At 36.1% G+C, this 15,858-nt stretch overlaps 1 pseudogene; it reads left to right on the top strand.

The window, feature by feature from the left end:
- Nucleotides 1–8,064: 8,064 nt before the first annotated feature.
- On the top strand, nt 8,065–8,453 carry LOC122121074 (annotated as a pseudogene).
- The last annotated feature ends 7,405 nt before the right edge of the window (nt 8,454–15,858 follow it).

The following is a 15,858-nucleotide window of genomic DNA, read 5'->3' as shown; positions in this document are numbered from 1 at the left end:
AAAGCTGTAATATATTATAAAATAGCAAAGAGGTTTATGATATACCTTCCAGATTTAAACACAGGAGGGAGAATATAATTTATAATCAACTTTCAAAGAGTAAGTTTCAAATTTTCCATTTTTGAAAATGTTTTGTTCAAAAAATCATATTAATGAAGTAAGCCAGACCCCAAAACCATAGATCCCATGATTTCCCTCATTTTGAATAACTAGTTTATGTCTAAATTAGTCCTAGAAGATGAGCAGAATACCTCAGTAGCTGTGTATATGTGACCATATATGATGATGCTAAGCAAATGAACTCCAAGACATGGAAACAAGAGGTTTTCCTTTGTTGTTTTTAATGTAGTATGTAATTTCTTTATTCTTTTATTTTTTCCTATGGTTTATCCCCTATTGTCACTGTATTTGATTTTGGCACCCTAGATATTGTATATAGGTTTATCTGAATTAGGGAAAGGAAAGGTGAAAACAAAATGGTGAGACAAAGGACAAAGAGTCAACCTATGCAACAGTGATACAAGAAAATATGTTGGAAATGAACTGTACAAATTGAGGGTGGGGTGGAGGGCAGGAAAGTGGTAGAAAAATGAGGGAGTGGGTAGTAAGTTTGACAAGAAATGTACTCCTTACCTTCCATATGTAACTGTAATAACCCCTCTGTACATCCCCTTGACAATGAAATTAAATTTTAAAAAGACTTCCTTAATTATATTTAAAAAAAAGAAAATGCAACTGTATGCAAAAGAAAAATATATATGCATATATATTCACATACTACATTGAGTCTTTGTTTTATTGGTTTGGTGATAGTTGTTTTTGTTCCTACTGTTGTTTAGAGAGAAGGTCTGACTATATAGGCCTGTCTGGCTTCAAATTTACCATATCTTGCTTCAACTTCTGAACTGTGGAGATTGCACATGTACACCAATATACCCAGTACTTCTCAGTGTTTTGTTATTTTTGTATTGTTATAAACATTGTATATTATCAATTTAATCAAATAATAAATATTTGTATGAAGTTACTCAATTTAATATGCAAATTATTAATGCACAGCTGAGAAAGATTAAAGCAAGAAAAACAAAGCAAGCCAAATGTCAGTGGCTCACTTCTAATCTTTGTCACTCGGGAGACCAAGATCAGTAAGATCACCATTCAAAGGCAGATTTATATCTATCACAGACTGTTTTTGTTATATTGAGTTTTATAGTAAAGCCCAATGTGAAAGTGTCTAGCCAAATTATCTTCCTTTATCACACTTATTCTCACAGAAATTATACTTCAGTAAAACCTAATTAGCAAGTAACAGAGTCCAAACTATGAAAGGCAATAGTTATTACTTCAAGACAGAATGCCATAGGAGAATGAGTAATAAAATTTAATTTTCCAGTATAACTAAAACTATAAGTGACAATCAAACAAGAAATTTTAAAAATGAGGGGTTGGAAACATGGCTCAGTGGTTACAGTGCTAACCAATGAGTGAAAGTGACAGGTACATAGTTCAAGTCCCAGTCTCAAACCAAACAAAAAAAGAAGAAAAGAAAATTTAAAAATGAAAGGTATGAATGATCTCGAAATATTGTTGATAACGATAGTTTCAAAGTATTATTTTTGAAAATCTAGGTTTTTGAAACAATTTTTTTAATTGGCAAAGGAATTTTAGTTGAAAATTGCCTCTTATAGAAGAAATGTATATACATGTATATGAATATGAATACACAAATATGCCTAGACTCAAATGTCCACAAACACACACTCACTCAAATATATATATATACATGTGTGTGTATATATATATATATATCACTAAGAAGATATCAACTTGAATTTTTTAGCATTAATTAATGATATTAAAAATTGATGAACTCTAAGACCATGGTTAATCCTATTGAAAATTGACTGATAAAATAACTTTACTTAACTCAAGTATAGGATTTTGAATGTCCATCCAAAACTCGACCTAAAGTTTAAAACTTCTAGAACAAATCAAGGGAAGCATTTTCATAGCAACCTCCTACTTTCCAAGTCTTTCTAGGTATTATGTGTTTCTTTTAGAAGCAAAAGCTATTCCTGACGCCAATCTGTTCTGTGTGCTTTAAAATGTTAACTATTTAAAGAACCATGTAAATGTTTCTCAACCCCATTAAAAGTACCTACTAGTGCTGAGAGCTGGTGGCTCACGCCTGTAATCCTAGCTACTCAGGAGGCTGAGATCTGAGGATCACGGTTCAAAGCCAGCCTAAGCAGGAAAGTCCATGAGATTCTTATCTCCAATAAACAGCTAGAAAACCGGAATTGGTGCTGTGGCTCAGGCAGTGGAGTGCTCACCTTGAGCTGAAGAGCTCAGAGACAGCGCCCAAGCTCAGAGAAGTACCTACTTGTTGAGACAAAATTGCCACTTTTGCCCTTTGATGGTGTGGTATTATGAAATACATTATAGATAATAACTACCACTAAAACTTCCAATGTTTACTACATGTAGTAATTAAAGCTTTCTCTCTCGGAGTAATGTTAATGGATTGTCGTACTTTTTAGCTTACCAGCAGGAACTCTCCATGGAAATGAATGGAATATTATAGTGCATATATTTGAACCAAGCACATTCTTTTTCTGTAAATAGATTTTTTATCTCAGCATGCACAGCATGAAAATACATATTATTTTTAGCCCTATGAACCTTGGCATATCGCCAATAATATGTTCTTGTTTAGGCAAAATGCATGTTAATTTTGATGATCAACTTTTGAAAATACATCATAGCACCATTTAATAGAAATATTTTATTTTCTATTAATAGAAATTAGTCTGTTTATCATAAATGAACCAAAATGAAATGAGAATGTATTTACTGACAAATTAAAATTTTGATAAATATTATAATCTTTTCCTTGTACAGCATGATAACAATATAGGTATACAATAGTTTAAAGATAGTTGTCACTACAATTAAATCCTTATTATGTAAAAATACAGAGGTGCAAAAAGTTATTGCTACCCTTATGGGTAGTTATATGTAGTAAATATCCATATAACAAACTATGCTTTCAAAAAGTTACTGTCCACATTTTATTACAGTAATAGAAATATTGCTGCTACTACTATGTGTGTATCAAAATCTTTAACTTAAGAATAGATATTGTGGATTGTGTAAGGCACAAACCTGTTATTTGAGCAGGCTATGATTAACAAAGTTATTTTTGTGATTGTAGTATTCTTTTTATTCTGAAGTACATGTGTGGTAACTATCACTAACTGTAATAAAATTATAACTAAAAACATAACACAATTAAAAACAATAGTTCCATAAATGTAAGAATGAAAGTGTACTCATTAAAGACATGATAATCTTGTTTAAAGAATCAAAGATTTCACTAAAAATTTAAAACGTTACTTTCACTAAAAATTAAACCATTATAGAAAATAGTTTTTTTCATTCCAAGAAACTGTATCATGCCTTCTTACAGAATTAAAGTTTAATTTTCACCTTGCTATAACTAGGCACAAAGTAGTCTTTATTTGACAATATGATGCAGATTATAGAATATAATTTCTTGAGAATGGCCTGCCAGATATCTAAACGCTAGTATATTTCTCTGTCCACAGCTCTAATATTGATCTATGTGTTAAGATGAGTTTGGTATATATATATATGTATATATATATATATATATATATATATATATATATTATATACCTTTTTTGTTGCTCAAAAAAGGAAAGATCGTATCATTCATTACTTTTCTTCTGCCTAATATTATAATATCAGCAAGTACCATCCCTTTATTTTTAAGTATTATTTTTTTAACCTGGAACACACCAAAATTTTAGCAATACTTCTCCAGAGCTAATTTCTTTCATTTAGTTCTGTTATACTGTTACTTTCTAACAAAGTGTTTTAAAGACTGATTCTTATAGCCTCATATTTTATATATCAATTTGCACTATGGTTTTATTTTTCTTAGCTATTATAAAATCATATTAGTTTTTTATTAACTATTTTGTTTCCTTCAAGAATGTGAATTTCATGAGTAAAATTAACACAATTGTCTTGATCACTATTATATGTTTATTGTCTGAAAAAGTCTCATAAATATTCTCAATATATAATTACTGAATAAAACATCAGTAGATTATTATAATGTTGAGTGTGAGGAAAATTGATTGCAGACAAGGGACTGGTTAGTTAGGAAGCTTTTGGAGGAACAATGAGGTCTAAATAAATTTACTTCTGCAGAAATATAGAAATATAGAAAAGCACATTTTTGGAACACATTAAAATAGCAGAATGAAGAAACTTGTTCTAACATTTCTTAAATTTTATCATTAAAGGTAGTTTGTTGAGTGAAAAACTGAGCAGCAAAGTACTCCAATATTTATTCTTTTATCCTATTGAGCCCTCCAACAAATTGGAGTCCTATTCACATTGAGGAAGGCAAACTGTTTTATACAATCTAGTGATTAGGATGTTAATCTCTCTCAGACATATCTTCAGACACACACAGAAAATGTGTTTATCCAAAATGTTGTCACTATGTGGTATAGTAAAATTAACATATAAAATAAATCATCATTACATTCTCTAAAGCTGTTTTTCACTGAATTCTTTAAGCCTCACAACCAACTAACTAACTAACTAAATAAATAAATAAAATGATGTCCTAACATAATATTCCATAAACTGTTTCACCATCTTAAAACATGTGATCTTTATTTTTAGTATGGCCAGTATCATCTGCAAAGCAGGAATGTCGATAGTGAAATTTAAGTAAGATAATTCATATAAATTGGTTGGCACTTTTTTTTTGGAATATACTAGGTACTCAAAATTGTTACATAGCAACATTAGTATCATAATTATTTTAATTCTATCATTATTTGTAAGATTATCTAAAATGTAAATTGGTGGAGATAGTTGTAATAAAGAATTTCAAAGAAAAATTCATACAATAGACTTGTCTCATGAGACTGAGCTATAGGACCCTCGACTTGAACCCATGAAAATTTCACACTACAATCAAATGCTCAGTTTTATTTTGTATGATCTAAATTTCTCATAGAGATTGTCTACTTTATCTTTTGTCTCAGAAGAAAACAATTGAAATACATGCTCATTAAGATATGTACTGTTTACTTTGTTTCTTTAGTCATTCAAATTCTTGACTTATCTTCCCATGTCTGTAAAGGATATGCTCCTTCCATTCAGAGGGATGTAGATAATTAGTGTATCACACTATTATTTTAGAAAGTAAAATGATGGTTTCCAAATATTTCAAAGGATAGTTCGCTTGTAAGAGAATAGCCTTGCTTTTTGTTATTTATTTACATGAACATAATGATGCTTACTATCAAAATGTTGGAGTACTAAATTGCATTTCAATTTATACTATTTAGTTAGATTAATTCAGATGCCAAGCTTAGCAACCACATACAGTAGTTGAGAATCATTTTCAGAAACAGAATAAAACTTAAAAAGTAAGTTTTAATTTTTTAAAAAGCAGCTGCAGTAACAAAGAACACCAAATACTCTATTAGTAATATAGTTCAAACCATGCTTACTTTGGGATTTCAGACTTCTGCATTACTTCTCTATAGTTCCATGTAATATATGATATAGCATCAAGAATATAACATTTTCTATGAAGAAAATAATGTCTTCATTGCCAAAACACATACAGAAAATTGCTGAAGATTTTTTGCTTTCTACATTCCAGTAGTATGCAATGTCTTGTACCAAATGAGGCAGTTGCAAACTGACGCTAAAAGTTATAAGACATCATATGCCCTACACAAAATGGTTATATAATAGAACTAGCTGGTTTAGTTAAAAAGTTTTAAAATATCATGTCTAGTTTGCTGTATAGAATTACAGATAAATATATACTACCTGCTCAGAAAGATGAAGCTTAACTTTTTAAACCTCCAAATTTCAGGTAAATTTAAAAACTTATTTCCAAAGTACATAATAGGCAAAGTGCACAGAAAGTAACTTTCCCAATGAAGAAATTGGATAACTGAAACATCATCTTATTACTACAACAAACAATAGCAAGCTAATTAAAATATATATCAGGTTATAATTGGATGAGAATGGTACTTTATTGCTATGATCTTTCTCCCTAAATATACTAATTTCACTATGCATGAGACCGACAAAATGGGATCAAATTGAAGGACAGCCTATTAAATACTTGAGTTTCCCCAAACCTCTCATGATTTTCATAAAGAAGGCTGAGAAGCAGTTATATTTGAGAGAAAGCTACAAATAATATAACCATGATTTGCATGGAATTTTGACACATTAAAGATGGTAAGAATTTTAATTATGTATTTAAGTATGTATTTTAATTAATAACATCTATATTGTCTTATTGGTATTCACAAAGATACAGTCATTTAAAATGAAAATAATTTCTTTTTTTATTGTGAAAATACTGTTCAGAGGGGTTACAATTACATGGGCAAGATAATGAGTACATTTCTTATCAATTTATCATTCTTATCATTTTACCATTTTGATTGAAATAAACCAAGGAAAAACAGTTATATTTTTCAGCTGGACAAATATTGGAAAGGGTATATAAGGTGCTTTGAGGTACTAGAGCACACAAGAACAAGCAAGGCTTCATTTACCTATCCAGGATCTATCCTATCCCAATCAAATTCATTTAATACATAGTAGATATCAAGGAAACCTAGACTGATTCATATTGTGTTGTTTCTGACTTCTTGTTGCTTTAGGCCCAGGATAAAATATAACATAAAGCCAAATGTGGGTGGCTTGTGTCCATAATCTTAGCTACTCAGAATATCGAGATCTGAGTTTGAAGCCATCCCAGGCAAAATAAAATGGTATGATTCCTATATCCAATTAACCAAGAATAAAGTCAGAAATGGAGATCTGTTCTAGTGATAGTGCCAGCCTTGAGGAAAAAGCCACATGAGAACATGAAGTCCTGAGTTCCAGCCCCAGTACTGGTTTGTATGTGCATGCACATACACATGTATACAGGCAAGCACACATGCACATACACATACACAAACACACACCTCATAACATAAAAGAATTAGAAAAGGTATACAGATGCAACTTTCCTTTTTGTGTTGTTTTGTTGAGGTCCCAGAAAATAAATTATCTGTAGCAATATTTCTGAACTCTTTTCACCTTTACCAAAGAAAATATTTTATTGTAGCATAAGAATTCTGATTGTATTTCTGACTACCATTTATAGCCTGATTGTTGTATATCTTTGCCTCAAATTATTAAAGCAAATGACATAAGATTCACTTGCAAGTAGATTTCCAAACAAAATTAGTGAGAGTGAATGAAAGTATGTCTCATTTAATTTCGCATAGAAACTAGGATCTTTCTCAGTTTATATGTTGAAATAAGCATTGTTTACCACCTTCGTCATATTGCTTATCAACAGAGAATGCACAAGCATTAAAAAGAAGCTTCATTTAGTCTATGACAAGCAACCAAACACTTGGATGTTCTTGCCTATTGTATTTGATTATATCAGTTTGCAAATAATTTTAAAATAGTGTGAATCTAATTAAAGCCTACGCAGTTCTGAGGCTTTTAATCCAAAAGTTCTGTTTTTCTAAGTACTTCCTTTTATGTTTGCATAATCTGATTATTTCTTCCTCTTCTTCTTCCTCATAGATAAGTATCTGAAACTCTCTCATATTATTCTCAATTGCATAAATAAATGAACTATATTTTGCCTTGCATTTCCATGTAATCTGCGATTATGAAAACTCACATAAAAGTGACATCTTATATACATTAACATTCTGTGATGGAAAAAAGTAGAAATTAAAATTGCTTCATTTTCTTATTGGGACATTTTCAGATTTTTTTCATTTTTTTCTTTCTTTTTTTTGTTGGTCTTGGGGCTTTAACTCTGAGCTTGGGCATTGACCCTGAGCTCTTCAGCTCAAGGCTAGCACTGTAACACTTGAACCACAGCACCACTTCCGGTATTCTGATGGTTTATTGGAGATGAGTCTCACGGACCTTCCAGTGCTTGCACTTCAGTCCTGCTGCCATTGGGCCATCATGTCAATGTTCGTTGTGAACACCCACGTGCCCTGGGCCTCAGGGCCAGACAGGCTCCTCTCTGAGCTCGGGCAGAAGCTGGCGCAGGCCACCGGGAAGCCAGAGCAGTATATTGCCGTGCATGTGGTACCGGACCAGTTTAGGGCCTTTGATGGCTGGAGCGAGCCCTGCGCTCTCTGCAGTTGCACAGCATTGGCAAGAACGGTGGTGTGCAGAACTGCACTCAACAACAAGCTGCTGTATGAACTGCTTGGCTGGCCGAGAGTCTGCGCATCAGCCAGGACAGGAGCTACATCAACTACTACGACATGAACGTGGCCAATGTGGGCTGGAATGGTGCCACCTTTGCCTGAGAAAGCACCAGCTTGACTTGCCAGCACAGCTTCACCCTGGCCACTGCAGCTCTCAGTGTTAAGTGCTCACCCTCCTCTTTGTGGGTGAGGAGAAATAAATGGTTTAGAGGCAAAAAAAAAAAAAAAGGACTCTTGGACTTTCCTTGCCAGGGCTGGCTTTGAACCCTGATCCTCACATCTCAGTATACTGAGTAGCTAGGATTATGGCAATGAGCCATCAGCGCCCAGCTGACATTTTCAGATTTTAAAGTCCAGGGCACATAAATTTTCAATCAAAATGGTTCCATTTATATATAGATATTTTGTTTTCCTTAATGTGTTTCTTATATATAACTTTAAATAAATCAATTTGACAATTTTAAGTTTTATAATTCACTATAACTAAGTAAACTTACATTCGTGGACCACCATCACTACTATCCCTCTTCAGAACTTAATCTTATCTTCCAGTACTGAAGTTATGTATTTAGGAAGTTAATTAATGCAGAATCAGAGCACAGGGTGGAGAATTTCCTCCCAGCAAGAGGTACCAAGATTGCTGTAAGAATTACTTAGAATTAGAAATTTGACAATAGAATAAGTTTAGACATCTTTGCTAACAAAATATATTAGATAGCTGGGTCTTAGTTTACACAGCCTGTGAAGAGAGGCAGTAATTCTGTTAGCAAGGAATATCAGAATATGAATTGAAATCATTTAACACCTAGAAGAATGAAGAAGATTTAGCTTGGTGGAAGAGAGGGGGAGGGTGTAGAAAACCCACCAGGTGTCTTGTCTCTTCCTAGGTGTCAGTTTCCTAGGTCAGTAAAGAGAATTGAGGGGAAGGGTTGCTGGGCAGGTTTTTACTCAGAGGAAATGATTGGATAGAGGTATCCAGATAGGGAAGAGGCAAGACAGGAGGGATTTTAATTTTGTAGCCTCCTAGAGGAGTTTAGTTTAAGGGAAAAATTAAGAATTCAGGTACCAAAGTGGGTGAATTCAGGAAAGAGGAAATAATAGAATTAGATCTGAGTCCCAGAGACATTTTTGGGTCAGAAAAAGAGAGAGCCAAAAAAAAAGGCAGTAAAAAAGAGAAGCTGGTCCAATGTGTTAGCCAGCCAGCCACTGTCAGTGATGGATTAGCTACAGAGACAGGGCAGAGCCCCATTTATTTAAGGTCTAGAAGGGGCTTGGGAAATGTAAGGTTTATGACCACAAGAGAGGCAGGGATGGAGGCAGAGACAGAGGTTAGCAGGAGTTTGTAGTAGACGAAAAGTTTAGTTTAGAGACTTCATACTGGCTACAGAGAGGAAGAATATACAAGAGGAACCAGAACCACTGATCCAGGACGGCTAGCCCTTGAGAGGGAATGGAGGGGGGAGGGAGGGTTCCTGGGACCCTGCCTGCATCTTACTCTCAGGGCACAACTCAAAGTGCTTATCAGCAGGAGTGGTGGCAATTTACTGGGAAATGATCTACAGTCTGGAGAAGGAGGGAGGAAGCGAGAGAGAAAGAGAGAGAGAAAGAAGGAGAGAGAGAGAGAGAGAGAGAGAGAGAGAGAGAGAGAGAGAGAGAGAGAGAGAGAGAGAGAGAGAGAGAGAGAGAGAGAGAGAGGCTGATACCAGACAAGAAAAGTTAGAGGAGATGACTGGGAGATTTATAGTAGAGAAGGACTTAGTGGGCAGTGTCAGGCAAGTGGCAGCGGTGTACTAGAGTGAGTATAGGAGGGCTTGGAAAGGGGAGGGGTGGACTAGACCTGGAATGAGGAGCAGTGGCACAGTTAGCCTTGAGAGTTTGACTGGAAGGAGGAACTGCTGAGAAGTGGGAGGGAGTGAAGTGAGAGAAGGGGCTTGGACAGTGACTGCCCAAGGGAAGAGACATAGGAGGAGCTGCTAAAAAGGGGCAGGAGGTACAGCTGGAGTGGGAGAAGGGGCTGAGAGGGCAGAGAAGCCACTGTCGGCATGGGAGGAGGGAGCCTGAGCTGACTGGGACCCTGAGAAGTTAGAAGGGAGAGGGGTTGAGAAGTCTGGAGGCAATGGAGGCAGTGACAATAGGAACAGCAGGGAAAGCAGGAGGGAGAGAGTTTGAAGACAGTTTGGCCTTGAGAGGGAGAATTTAAATGATTTTTAGTTTGGAGAGAGATGATTTTTAGTCTGTAGGTACTTATAGAGAGAGAGTGAAGAAAAGAGAAGTTCTGGATGTGCTCCATTTTCCCAGTGCTCACAATAGTTGTATAAATCCCAAATAATGATGGAGTTAAAAGTGCCTTTAAGTGGCCATTTGGATGGGATCCCTAGGTTACAATCAGGCTGTGCTCAGTTGTACAGATCAATAAGATGCTGGCACTTAAGGCCAGGAGCTAGGTGGAGAGAAAGCATATATGCCAGTATGGGGGAGTCAGATGGGATCTTAGACTGAGAATTACTCATTGGTGACTTGATCTAAGGTCAAAACAATCCAGGTTTCCCTGGAATATTTCAGTCTTAGGGAGAATGTGGCAGGAGACAGTGGTAGGTCCTCACCTGACCCCTGTGTCCTGGACTCTCAGGTCTGAGTCCTAGGCCTGTGCCTCAGATAATAAGTCTTCAGTTGGAGACTTGCAGCAGCCAGGTACTGGAGCTTTTGGGTGTGGATTAAAGAAAAGTTGGCACTAGGAGTCTGAATAAAACTAAAGAATGTCACTATAGGAATCCTAAGTCCACTTACCCCATGCAGATGTATGAAGGCTGGTGAATTGGAAGTGGGAGAGCACTAGGTGGCAGGAGAGAGGGTGCATGGTGGCTCTGTCAGTGTGGTAGAAGTCTGGGTTCCTGGAGTTGCAACTCTCAGGGTAAGAGGGTGACTAGCAGAGAGGCGATTGGGAACCAGGCTCACAGGATGAGCAAATTCGTGGAGATAAACCTAGTTCCTGGCCATTCAACAATGTTAGCCAAGAAACCACAAGGACATCCAGGTAGAAAGAACAAAGGAAAGGTTTATTCCCAGTAAAGGCAAAGATACCTTCTCACCAGGTGAGAGGAAGTGAGAAGTGCCTCCTGTTGTCTCAGATGACCTTTTATAAGCTCTGGGATTTGGGGGATCTCTCTACCTTATATGGTCATACCTATTCCAAAGGGGTTGGGGGAAGTGGTGTAGGGGCTGATAATTTGCTGCCTTCACTACATGGGCCTAGTGTTGCCTAGGGAAGCAGTATGTTAAAGTTATGGGGCGGGGATTCTGGGCTAACAATATGGTTGTGGAATTATGCACTATCTGTTTATTATTAGTTTCATTTACCATGAAGTTTAGGGAAATTCATGTTTTAGCATGTATAGAAAATATCTAGGTGCAAGTTCATTTTCTCTGCCAACAACAAACGGCAGGAAAGTGTTTAAGATTAAAAGAGTAAGTTTACTTGAAACTAATAGAAAAGCCACAAAAGAAGACAATACAATGAATTGACCTCTCTAGGTGGTTCTTAATCTGCACATGATCCTGAAGCCAGATAGACTAGGGAAAAATGAGGTGTGGTCAGCTTACAGCAAATACAGAAGGTATTCCTTCAAGTGTTTCCTTTAAGATTAAGAGAACTAATGACATTTTAGGTGAAATGAAGCAGGATAACTTAAGGAAACAGGCCTGGTGAAAGTAACTCAGAAATATGAAATTTAGAAATATCAAGTGCTGTCTTTGCTTTAAAGAGAGGCAACAGGATGCATTCCTTCCTGAGGGATGCACTCCTCACCCCAAGAATTAACACTTGTTTGATAGGATGTATGCCTTCCTGAGAAAAATGCTTCCCCAAACTTCAGCCACCTCCTCCCCCAGAATGCAGATAGCAGGGTGCCTCCTTATCTCAAGGATAAGGACCTGTTTTATAGCAGGATGCAGTCTTACCTGGAAACTCAGAAAGTAGCACCAGGTATGTTAAGAGCAAAAACAAAGCACCTATCTTTACATAACTTCAAAGCTAGGCCCCTGTCTTTACCATATAAATACCCCAACAGCCCAAGGAGCTGTGTGTCTCTCCTTTTGAGAGCACCCACACTCTGTTACAGAGTGTCTTGTCCTTCTATGTGTTTGTCTGATTTTTGTCTGTTTGGTCTGCTTACTGGCTTGTTTATTTAATGAAGCTATGACAAGTTTTCTTACCATCATGACTTGTCCATAAATTTAGGCATCAAAGTCAAAGACCCTAGGTGAAGAGTTCTTACATTTAAAAGGAAACGTCATTAAACATCACCCCAGTAAAGTGACAATCCTGTGAGGAGAATGATTATGCCACTCAAACAAGATTCCAGTCTTTACCCAGGGAAAGGAAGAATACTTTGACTTAGGTCTGGCATGTAAGGGAGGCAAGGTTTTCAAGGCAAGAAAGCCTGTACTTTTGGAACCTTTGATCATATAGCCAATTAGGGATCCTGAAGCAATTCAAGCCTATCTGAAGGGAATATAGGGAGACAGCCTTCCCAATGAGGAAGTTGGGAATCTTATTTGTAAGTGCTCTTAAGAGGCTCTAGGCTCTCCTAGTGAGAAGGTATCTGATGAGTCCCTACCTGGTTTTGGGATGAGGGTTATGATGGCTTCACAGAATGAGTTCAGTTGTAAACTTTCTCTTTCAATTTCATTGAAGAGTTGGAGGAGCATTTACAAGGTATTTCTTTGTTGCTTTGTATGTCCCTCCCCCAGGGTATAACCCCTGTTTTCACTGTATTTGAAGTTTGTATAATTTGTGGAGGGGAAGGGAAAAAAAAAATAAATTGTTTAAATAGGGATACAGGTGGACCCATTGCAACAATGAGATGTACAAGATGTTATGTCGAAAATGAACTTTACAACTTTGGCATGGGGTGGGGCAGGGGGAGGAGTGAGGGAGATGGGAAGGGATGGTAAGGGGAAACAAAGGAGGAGGCAACAATGCTTGATAAGAAATGCACTCATTACCTTGCTCATGTAATTTTATCCCTTCTGTACAGTATTTTCACAATAAAAATGAAACAAACAAACAAAAAAACCCAACCAGAACTAAAAGAGCTGGATGTGTGAAATGAGGGAAAGAGTACTTACTAAGCAAGCATGAAGTAGTGAGTTCAAAACAAAGTACTGACACATTTTTTAAAAATAAGAAAGTCCATCACTAAAAAAAAAGAAAGAAAAGATGTTGACAAAGAATCTTAGCTTTGTGACAGATAAACATGAATAAAAAGATAAAAAGTTCAAACCATTATGCATAAACAGATATAGTGTACATGAATACTAAAGGCCTTTATTAATTTGTTGAAGAGATTAGTTACTTGGAGCAGGGAAGACTGAGTAGCATCACTACAATCAAACAAAAGAAATGACATAGAAGTTATAGTAGAATGTTTTCATGGTTAGAACTGAGAGTACACTCTTGAAGAGAAGATAGGTAAAAATAGGAAAAAGACCACATTACAGACTCAAATTTGGCAGTTTTCACTGCTTTTGAAAGAAATTATGAAGTGGTATCAACTTTGGAAGAAAGTGACAAATATATAAACACACCAGGAAAGAAGAATTGTCTTGGCCAATTTTCAAAGAAGACTAAGTTACTGAGGGGGATGAAGAGAAAGAAAAGAGAGAAAGAGATAGATGAACAGAGCCTCAAAAAAAAAAATAGAATGGATGATAAATTGTGTTAGAAATCCTTGTCACAATCTGGATGTTTTCCTAACTGCTCATGACTGTATGGGTAATTGAATGACTATATAAAGTAGGGTTTTAGTTAACCAAAGAAACAGAAACCATCCCAGAGAAAGGGACTTAACAAGTATGTTTCATTTTTGTTTATTCATACACAAACAAAACACAGAATAGTTAATCTACAGCCCATCTAGCGAACTTGCATGTTTCTACCCTACGAATTTTTTATGACTTCTTTAAAACAAATCTGTAAATTCATGCCATGAAATAATACAAATGTATTCTTTGAGACTATCAAAAGTGTCAGAATTCCTAAATGAATATTATGGAGCTAAAATCAAGATTCAGCCACAACTGTTTCTATTTTCTTCCTCTGGCCTGTGCCAAATTGTAGAGGCTGCCACAATTTTTCAGTGGCTATTATTCAACTGTGAGTGGAAATACACTCCTGAAATTCCAGCAAATAATAAGGCTCAGACAAGATGATCTAAGATTGAGGCCAGCTAATCAACATATCAAGACATTAGCTCTAAAATAAAATAAAGGCATTATCCAGACTACCATACCAGATGTGTCATCTTTAAAGCATAACTTTGGTCATTCTAAGAGCCATACAACCAGTTTTTGTAAGAATAGGGAAGCCAGAACATACTGCAAATTTTACTGTGACTTTTTGTTGCCAGTTATTTTCCAAATCCATATTACCTGGCCAGTGTTAGATGAAAAGACGAGGAATTCATGGAACTTTCCTCAATATAATAAAGGTTGTGGGCTGTGAAGGTGGCTCAGTGGCAGAGCACTTGCCTTGCATGCATGAGGCCCTGGGTTTGATCCCTCAGCACCACATAAGCAAAAAAAAAAAAAAAAGCCGGAAGTGGTGCTGTGGCTCAAGTGGTAGAGCGCTAGCCTTGAGCTGAAGCGGTGAGGGACAGCACCCAGGCCCGGAGTTCAGGCCCCACAACCGGACCCCCCCCAAAAAAAAGAAAAGAAAAGAAAAATAAAGGTTGTGTATGACAAACCTACAGCCAGCATTGTACTTAATAGTGAAAAACTAAAGCCATTTCCTCTATAGTCAGGAACAAGACAATGATATCTGCTCTATCTACTACTCTTCAATTTAGTATTGGATTGCCTAGCTAGAGTAATAAGACAAGATGCAAACCTAAAAGGGGATCTAAATAGAGAAAGATGAAGTAACACTCTCCCTCTTTGCAGATGACATGATCTTCTATTTAAGCACCCTATGGACTCCACTCCCAAGTTACTTGAGTTGATCTGACACTTTGGCAAATAGCAGGGTATAAAATTAACCCTCAAAATTCAATAGCTTTTCTATGTGCCAATAATGAGAAGAGCATGGCTGAAATCAGGAAAGCAACTGCTTTTTTAATAGACCCCTGCCCCCCCCAAAAAAAATTACCTAAGAATTAACTTAACCAAAGACATAAAGGACCTCTAGGATGAAAACTTTAAAAACCTGAAAAAGGAAAATAAAGCAGAATTAAGGATTAACATCATGAAATGGCAATAGTGCCACAGGGTATCTACAAATTCAGTGAGATACCTATGAATATCCAAACCTCATTCATCAATGAAGTAGAAGAAGCAATCTTCATTAAGGGAGTCAAAAAAAAAAAGAATGGAAAAAAGACAGCCTCTTCAGTAAATGCTGCTGGCAAACTTGGTTAAACACAGGTAGAAAACTAAAGTTAGATGCTTATACATCACTCCGCACCAGAATCAACTCCAAATGGATCAAAGACCTCGAATTCAAAGCAGATACCCTGAAAACATTACAGGAAGGAATAGGAGAAACTCT

This window comes from Dipodomys spectabilis, unplaced genomic scaffold, assembly GCF_019054845.1.
Source record: "Dipodomys spectabilis isolate Male_0828 unplaced genomic scaffold, ASM1905484v1 ptg000182l, whole genome shotgun sequence".
Classification (NCBI taxonomy): domain Eukaryota; kingdom Metazoa; phylum Chordata; class Mammalia; order Rodentia; family Heteromyidae; genus Dipodomys; species Dipodomys spectabilis.
Note: the sequence above shows the minus strand (reverse complement) of the source record. Positions and strands in the feature narration are given on the sequence as shown.